Source organism: Aythya marila (assembly GCF_965140915.1).
Source record: "Aythya marila genome assembly, chromosome: 5".
Classification (NCBI taxonomy): Eukaryota; Metazoa; Chordata; class Aves; order Anseriformes; family Anatidae; genus Aythya; species Aythya marila.
This window is the reverse complement of record NC_139046.1, coordinates 48474352-48483712: the sequence shown is the minus strand read 5'-3', so window position 1 is coordinate 48483712 and position 9361 is coordinate 48474352.

Genomic DNA, 9361 nt, shown 5'->3' with positions numbered 1-9361 from the left:
AGCACAAGTCCTGCCAGGAGCACCTGAGGGAACTGGGGGTGTTGAGTCTGGAGAAGGGGAGGCTCAGGGGTAACCTTGCTGCTCTCTACAAGGACCTGAAAGGAAGTTGTGGGGAGCTGGGGGTCAGCCTCTTCTCACAGATCACTAGCAATAGGACTAGAGGGAATGGCCTCAAATTGCTCCAGGAGAGGTTCATGTTGGAAATTAAGAGACACTTCTTCTCAGAAGGAGTAGTCTGACATTGGAAGGGGGTGCCTGAGAAATTGATGAAGTCACCATCCATGGGGGTGTTCAAGGAATGGTTCGACTTAGAGCTTAGGGACATTGGTAGTAGGGTGATGGTTGGACCAGATGATATTGAAGGTCTTTTCCAACCTTAATGATTCTATGATCATTATTAAGGCTCTCAGCCAAAAATACACTAACTTTTACTTCCTGCTTCTCACCTAGTACTATCCTAAGCTGACAGAGAGCACAGAGATCTGCAAGGGAGGCACAAGCACTGCACAGGATTATGGTGTCTTCAGAAGCATGCAATTCTGCAGCAGTGTCTTTGCCATTTGGGATTCTCTCTTGCAAAGCATCATCTAAGCCGAATCACAGCTTTTCAAGAAAAATTCCACATAACACCACTCTTAGTGACATCTGGGTTCAACCTGCATTTTGCCGAGTTGAAGCAAAAATTGAACCCATACGTCGGCCCTTCCACATGCCAGAAAAGTGCCTTAGCCTATTTCAGCAATAATTGATAAATGTTTTACTAATTGAAGCAAGGATTTCAAGCTGATTATGCCTCTACACAACACTTAAATAAGAATGCAGTTCTATCATTCAGGCATGATGATCCCCATCACTACTTGCCTCTAACACAGTGGAAATAAGGAAGCCAAGGACTTTGTTATGAACTGCAGCACCAACCAGAACTAGTTGGAAGAACCTCAGCTCTCACAGTCGGTTCTGTAAAAGCCTGTCAAGTCTTGAAAAAAAGAGACCTGTTTCTTACTCAGCAACTTTCTGTCACAAATGGAAATACATACATTGCATATTACTGCTTCAAGCTTGAAAAAGAATTAGACTACTGCTCCATATAGTAATGTCTTTGAAGATTCACTCTATAAGCTCAGCATACAGCAAGTTTGAGCAGCCTGATCTTGAACAACATTCTTTGAAATGTTTAACCTTTCTCCTGGAGGCGCAAGGTGCAAAACGTGCAGATGCGCTAATTGCATCACAAGATCCAGAGAAATCCTTTACAAACTGAGCTACAGAAGAGTTAGAAAGGATTTTGTAGAATATTTCTTTATACATTTTCTACATTACACAAGTTCTCATTAAATACAAAGTAAAAATCTAACTATAACATTATTCCCTTTCTTTTGATCTAGTTTTAGTAAGCGGTCATATAACCTAATTACAGTATTCTGCATATGTGCTGTCACTTCCCAGAATATAAAACTGGGAAAAATCCTTTATTTTTTTTTTTTAACCAAGATTTAATTTGGACTGAATATCAAAGTTGGAGTGACATTCTCACACTGACAATTTGCCAAATACTACATTCTTCTTATTTAAAGAAAACATTAAAATCACTAAAAGAAAAAGTCTCAGAACAAAGTAGGTTGTTTATCCAGTGAAAATCCTGTAAGGAAGAATTTTCCTTCACCCTGAGTTGACCTTTTCACCACTATTTATACCAAAGAGCTTGCATACAGGTGCTGTCGCCAGGCAAATATTAGAAGAACTTTTATCTGAAATGGTAAGATGAATTAGTAGAGGAACAGACAGGAATTTATCAGCTCCAGACACACACTTGATTGTACTCACATCGCAAACCCTCCAAGCTATACAATAGATTCAATGAAGGAGAGGGGTGATGAGCTTCATGCTGGTACAGCTAAACAGATTATCAGACCAAAAGTAGATTCAAGCTTTGACTTTGTGTGTCTCTGAACCAAGATAAGTTGTCATTTGCACAAACATTTGCATGGCAAGGAGAAGGAGAAAATTAAGATCTGCCAATGTTTTTTCTCAGCAGTGCTCTCCCACTGAGCTTCATATTGCTGACCTTATATGTCTCCAGGACTAAATTCACTCATCCCTCCCCATTACCCTCTCTGTACAGATAACCCATGTCTGCTGTTGAAATGGCACTAGTAATCACAGCTTCCATGCTCTTCACCCTGGTGGGCTTTTTGTAGGACGTTGTTTGTACAGGGTCCTAAAGCGCAGCCAGTTATTCTCTCATCCACGGGAAAACAGGAACACAAAACAAGAGCAGCAAGTCTTAGTAGTACAGAAGAACATCCACATCTTGTCTTCAAACATGGATCATCTACAGATTCCTTTGGAGGTCTCCAGGATATTCAATGCATATCCAGATATGTGAAGAAGCTATTTCCATCTATACACATTTTAAACAAAACAAAAAAAAAGTCACCGAGTGTTTACCTCTATTACATTCTACAGCACAAAGTGCAGCTCTTGGGTTACATGCATGAGCAAGGCACAATGTAGCAGCCATCATGACATCAGAAATGAAGAACTCTTTACATAAATCATTCTGAGGCTCTGTAAGACTGAAACTGTGCAATACAACCATATTCTGAGTTGCTTTGCATCACAATGAAGATTCCTTACATTAGAAGGATACATAAATCCATCTTATTTTCAGTTTATTCATAGCCGACTTGCAATACCGGGATATTCCAGCAGAGGCCACAATTGAGCTAAAACAGCCGTGTGCTAGGCAAAACTTGGGTCTCAACCAAAACTCCGGTACCTTGAACACTCGTAAATTTTTCGCACGTGTTCCTACTGTTTAGCTTGGAATTATTTCTTCCTTCAGTTTGAAAGATGGTTACGTGTTATGAATAAAATATAATAAATGGAAACATTAAAATAATTCTTGTTAAATTTTACCATTAGGAAAACTTTGTGTGTCACCTCTCAGAACATTTTTTTTCCTTATAAATAAAGCTTCACAAGTTATTTACCGTGTTTTGCATTTACTCCAAAGCTCTTCTGAACGACTGTAAATTGCAGGAGCGCTGGATGGATTTTTTTATTTTTTTATTTTTTTTTTTTACAGCAGTTGCACTTTTTACCCATAACACAAGAGAGTACTCTCCACACCAGCTTCGTAAAGACAACTTATATGCAACTGATGCTTACACAATAGCTGTACCAGCACATAAAAAATGCCCTGTAATGCCTGTCACAACCAGGTCCAAGTCCATGGTAACTTGGATTTCACCTTCTCTATAGCTGTAACATCAACAAGGAAAAATTATAACTAAGGTGAAGACATGTGTTTGTATTTTATAGGTTCAAAAATCTTAATGACTAGCAGTAGGCCTTACATTGCTGTTTATCCTTTAATCACCTGGACACCTTTGTGAAAAGTCTACCACTGTTGATATCTTGAAGAAAGCAGGTAAAAGTGCAAAGTTACAGAGTTGTTTGTGCAAGTTTGGTTTGCAGGAATAACAGTCACGTGAGGCTGAGCTCTTGCTCCAGAATACAGCCTAGCTACTTTTTGATTTGGATTCAAACAAGGTTGAGGCAGCTATTTGGTCTCAATACTGAACATGTGGAGTGCAAGAGGGCAGGATCCAAACTCAAGGTTTTAAGTGAGCAACAGACTTGCCTGTCAACATCAAGCCTAAGGCACCTTTGAGAGTGCAATAGTAAACTATTGCCTGAGCAGATATGGATTGTGGCTCTACCAGTCAGGAGGTGAAGGCAGAGAAGGAGACTAATCTAGGTACTTTGAGTCCACTCTTGAGAGGAGCCAGTGTCTTCTCAGGAGTCAATAAGAGAGCATGTCCATTGCAAGTACATCTTCAGACCCTGAAATAAAAGGCATACTTTTGGAAGAGGGACCTTGTGAATGAAATATTCATTTGAATATTGGCTGTTAATACCACTTGCTTGCAACAATGTAATTTGAGAGGTTAATAAAGGAAAATCTCACCTGGTAAAAAGATACAAGAATACAAGAAAGCCTCTGATTAGATAATGAATGGACTTTGTACTGTTTGTATAATGATTGCCTGAATTATATACTTCAGACTAAGCAATATTCAGCACTGACTTTTACTTGAAAACCTTCAACCCGCTACAGTCAGCCAGAACCTAAGAGATTTGTTATTAATTAAACTATTTTCTGTCCTGGAAAGTGTGCAATCATGTTTAGAGGTTAACAGCACAAAGTGCAATTCCAGGACCATGGAAGTAAAAGTAATTTCTGAAAACTAGGAAGAAAAAGAGTGAAACAGGACTCAAAATGCCACCACTTCTCTATCATTCACAAACCATTATTCATAGAAACACACCTTAAGAAGATACAGTTAGTAGTCCTCTATAAGTCACCACCATTGTTTTGAATAGCCTTTTAAAATTACTGGAAGTAATCTTTTAAAATATCTTCTTTAGGTAGATAAGAACGTCTGATTTTGTAGAATGACATTTGGTTTTGTACCCTGCAACAGTGCTTGGTTCTAGTGCAATTAACAGTCAGCAGTCCAGTAAAATTACAATAGGAAAAATGAGCTGCAAGTGCTTCCATTAGGTGAAAACCATTTGCACAGAACAGTACGCAAGGTTGAGCAAGACTGGCATGGAGGGTTGTGGATAAGCATGGAATAAAGCCTAAGCAGTATGGATCAGTGCCAGAGCAAACACGAGGAGCTGCCAAACTTTTCTGCAGCTATCTTTTATCAATCTTATCGGTACTTTTAAATAGCATATAACATAGGTTTGGATGAAAGGCTGTCTGTATTACCTCAGCAAAATATTTAATAGCTTGGTGAGATTTTACACAAGATAATCACTGTGAAGGCCAAAGAAGGAAAGTGTACAAATTACAGTTATGCAACCCAACAGAAAAGCATAAAAATGACTCTTAAGTAAAAAAAAGTTATGGCATGTGAAAAAACAGAATGGAAGTGAAATCAGCACCACCTAGACTATCTCCTCTAAATGTCTGAAGAACAATGGAAATACAGTATAGTCAATGGACATCCTAAAATATAACTTTTATTCCAGTTACTTTGAAATTCAAGTTTTATTGTTTTCCAGTAATCATATCTTGAAATAGGAAGTCCAGGACAGAATTCCCACTGGAAATTATACTGAAAATTTGAATTTAAAGTGAAGTATTTTTTTCCCTATGTTTTCTCTGAAAAATCATGTTTTAAGAAATGCCAGTGTTGGTGACAAACTTCACTTTATATTTAGCACCTCAGATCAATAGCTAGAAATTAGTGAAGTAAGTAAATCCAGTGTCTTTTGTTATAACACTGAATAGTAAATAATAAGCATTAACCTGAGAGCAAAAAGCTGCACCTATTAAAATACTGACAGATCTCAGCCAAAAAGTTAAGGAAATTTCAACACTTGTGTGATAATACTTTCATCCCACATTCTTTATAAACTTGAGCATATACACCAGTCAGATGTATAACCACTAAAAATAGCTTATAATTTATTTTAGACCTCAAGAAAGAAAGAAGCATTTAAGAAGAAAAAGAAAACATTGTCAAAAGCACCTTTGACCACACAATAACATGCAATAAGTAAAGCAGGGGAAATGGCTATGCATTTCTTCATTCTCTTTTCCAACTTCCCTCCACAAAGTTTGGAACATTGACAAAAACCTGTACACCGTGTGAGAGCTATGATTAGGTAGAGCTACGTGGCTATGTGGTTTAAGTTTAATACGTGCCAATTTTGATTTTTCCTTCAGCTCAGGCTACATAAATAGGAACACCAGACTTACCACCTTATTTAACTGTGTTTAACAAAGATCACAAGAAAAAATGCAAGTAAGGCAAAATACGTTAGACTTCTGTTAAAGGTTACACCTTTAGGCAGAGCAACAATTGTGCAATTTAGAGCAGCACTGGTTTGGCCAGCTCACTTGCTGGATTCTAGCACCTGCTACTTCAGCAGAGCCAGTAAGGGAACAGGTCATACAGACCTCTGCCCAGACAGAGGGTTAGTCATGCTGCATTTGGGCAAACATCCACTAAAGCAGTCAAAAGATGTTTGATCAAACAGCCAATTACTGTGCTTCGTTTCCTTTGATCTGTTATGTAAAGGCAGTGTTAAGGTGAAGGAACAAAACATTTGAGTTTTTACTTTACTAAGGAACCAAGGCTGGATACGATCTAGGAGGATGAAGGAACTCTGTGGACTGAATAAAACAAGCTGAGGGGAAGTGAGAGACTAGCATTTGGGTTCAATTCTTCTGGTGGTTTGTCCTTTAGACACCCTCACACAGTCTTGCACAACAGTACAGTCCAAATAAATACAAGGTTATGTCAGCTTCCACAAGAACTCAGTCTCATTCACGCATTTTCAGTGGCCATTCCTGACAGCCACTACTCTATCAGAACCTGCAGCTGAGACACAGATAGACATCAACATCAAGCTGAGAACATGCACAGCTCCCACCCCTAGCACAGAGCCAGGGAAATGCCTTAAGGCACATTACCTTCCCATTCTATTTGGTAGTGTTGCAACTTAGCCTGTAAACACTGCCTTCCATCACTCTTATTCCTCAGTGACTCTCACAATATACATCATGCACGAGGTCAAACAGAGTCTTGAGACCTACGTGCAGAAAACAGAAAAGGAACAATTCTTCCCCAGCCATTTGTTTGTGGAAGAGCATATCCACCTGTGTCGATACTGTTGACTCAGAATTGTCTTAACAATGAGATTGTTACTGTCAAGGTTTATTGCACTAAAAATCAAAAGAATTCCCAGTATGGGAAAAATCTGTTTGAAATTTCAGATGTTAACATCTGAGAGGTTCCATTATAGTTTTACAGTATTTGAATTGAAACCTTAGATCCAATTTTGACTACAGTAATTAGGTAAGATACATTTCATAATCTTATAATGATTTAAATGAGATGGAATAAGATTAAAGTGAACATTTCAGGGTTTAAGAAATCATAAAAATACTGTTTGCAAGTTCCTCTGAGAGAAGTGTGAAGTATGTGAAGTAACCTGTGCCTAATGTTTTGTGACACAGTAATGCAGTCACTTAAAACAAGTCAGGCTGTAAGTTCTAGGCTAAAATACAGCTATTTTGCTCTGGCAAGCAAGATGTAAGAGAATACTGAGCTGTATTTTTTCCACAGGGAGAAAAAAAAAAACATTTACCAAGCCTCTGTAGATGACTGAAAATAAGCTTCACCACAGCTCCTGAAGGCCTGTTTACTCTCAGAACACCACAGAGCTAGGATTTCCAACTGTACTAGAGTTGACTAGAGTTGAAGCTCGACTGGGTGGAACTTCACCATGACAAAGTTCAAGCTTTTATCTTACTAAGTCACATGGGCTCTACACAGCAAGCCAGGCTGTAAAAGTGTCATCGCCAGTGAGTTAAGTATCAAGCTTCTTTACTTGCTATTTTTACACCACTGCTTCATAGTCTGAAAGCTAACCAAAGCTAAAGAATGCAAACATACAATTATTTGCGCACACAGGGCTTTTTTTTTTTTTAAAGTAATCTTTAGTCTACACAGAATCAATACATGATCTACCCCTACAGCTGAAATCATCCTGAGCTGAGCAAGAGGAGGACATCAGAACTTCACATACGAGAAGTTCTCAGAGGAAATGTACATTGGTATGTACTACTTTCATCCTAATCAGACAAAATAGAAAGAGAATGTGACACGTGTTTTGGCAGTACATTTAGCCACTATTTGTAAGGTCATGGTAAAGCAGATTATAAAAGGTCTACCTCTGATTCCTGATCAAAGAGTTAAGTGGGAATCTACCAATTACTGAGACAAACCACGTATTTGGCAAAGTTGCTTTAGTTTTGCTTATCGTCATTAAAATGGAGCTCTGCATCTTTTCCCAGTTCTGTCCAAAATGGCTGTAAGCAATCACTTAAGTTACATCCTCCGTGCCAGTTGAGTCAAGCTATGCTCGAGTACAGCTTTGTGTGTCATGACCTGTCTCATCACCACACAACTGTGAGCTCAAAACTCAGTTCCAGCTGGATTCTGGAACACTGCCAATGAAGAAAGGTCAAGCTTTACCATAGACTGCATGACTTCATGTAGTCTAGCATTAACAAGTGATAAGAACACACAGCGTATCACTACTGATCCACTTCTGCAGTGTTGGTTTGACATCCGCAACCCTACAGCAAACAAAACTCTAAGTGCAGAAAGTTTTGAGTTGAGGTAAGGGTAGAAGTGCTTTTAAAACTTCAAGAATTAAGGTACAATAAGGCTTAAATATGAGTTTTCATTACTTGCACTGGTATTCTGTGACACAGACCATATAGTACACATGCATCCAAGTCAGCCCAGCCTCCTTGAGTAGCTAGAACTGGGAAATACAGTCACCAGGCACACATTTGTCTTCTCCCCAAACACAAGCCAGCCCACAAACAGAATGAAGACCAAATAATTAGGAGAAGTGAGGGAAGTTCGAGTGAAAATCTTTTGCATATCGAATGTTTATTACAATAAAACATTGAGAACATTGCTTTTCTTTTTCACTATGGTGGTTACTGTTGATAATTCAGTTAAAAGCTTATTATCAGTGGAAAAAAAAAAAAAAAATCTATGGCACCTTCCCCCTTCCCAACCATCCAAGTAAAGTATGTTATAAAGGCCTGGTTGTAACACAATGAATGCATTTTTCATGACTAAGTGTTCATTGTCTGAAATTCATATCTGTGATTTTAAAAAAGTACCTCTTAACACACCTGAAAATACATCTTGTAAGAATGCCAAGCTGCTACTGAATTCCCGAGCTATGTGCATCTTTGAAGTTCTCCTCACAGCAAACTTCCAAATTAAGCTATTTAAGGTCTCAAAACTAGTATTATTACAACCTCGTACTTTGAAACAATGCAAACTGTAGAACAGTTTAGTACCTGGAGATTCACCTCTACTATAGATCTATTACACTGTTTGCAGTCAAAATATTTTTTTGACATCACGAACTAAGGCCCATAATTTGTAAGGGGTAGATGTTCCTTTACATTCCTTCTCAGCCAGCAATTACTTACAGATAAAAATAAAACAGTTTAAAAAGAAAGATTAATTAGTGGAACCGAAACTCACAATATACTCAGGCACTCACAGGTGAATTGTGGGTTCAAGTATTCAAACAGCCTTTTTCTCCAAGATGAGTATACATATAGCATTATTTGGCAATTCAGCACGACTGATTTTATGGATGCTAAGTCATGGTTACCTACACACTGCTTAGTAGACAGTTACCATGACTGGCTTTCACCAGACATGGAGCTAGCTGGTTCAAGAAAGGAATTCAGGTCTTAATTTTTGCAGTGTACTTGAGGCAATAACTATCTGATCCAAAC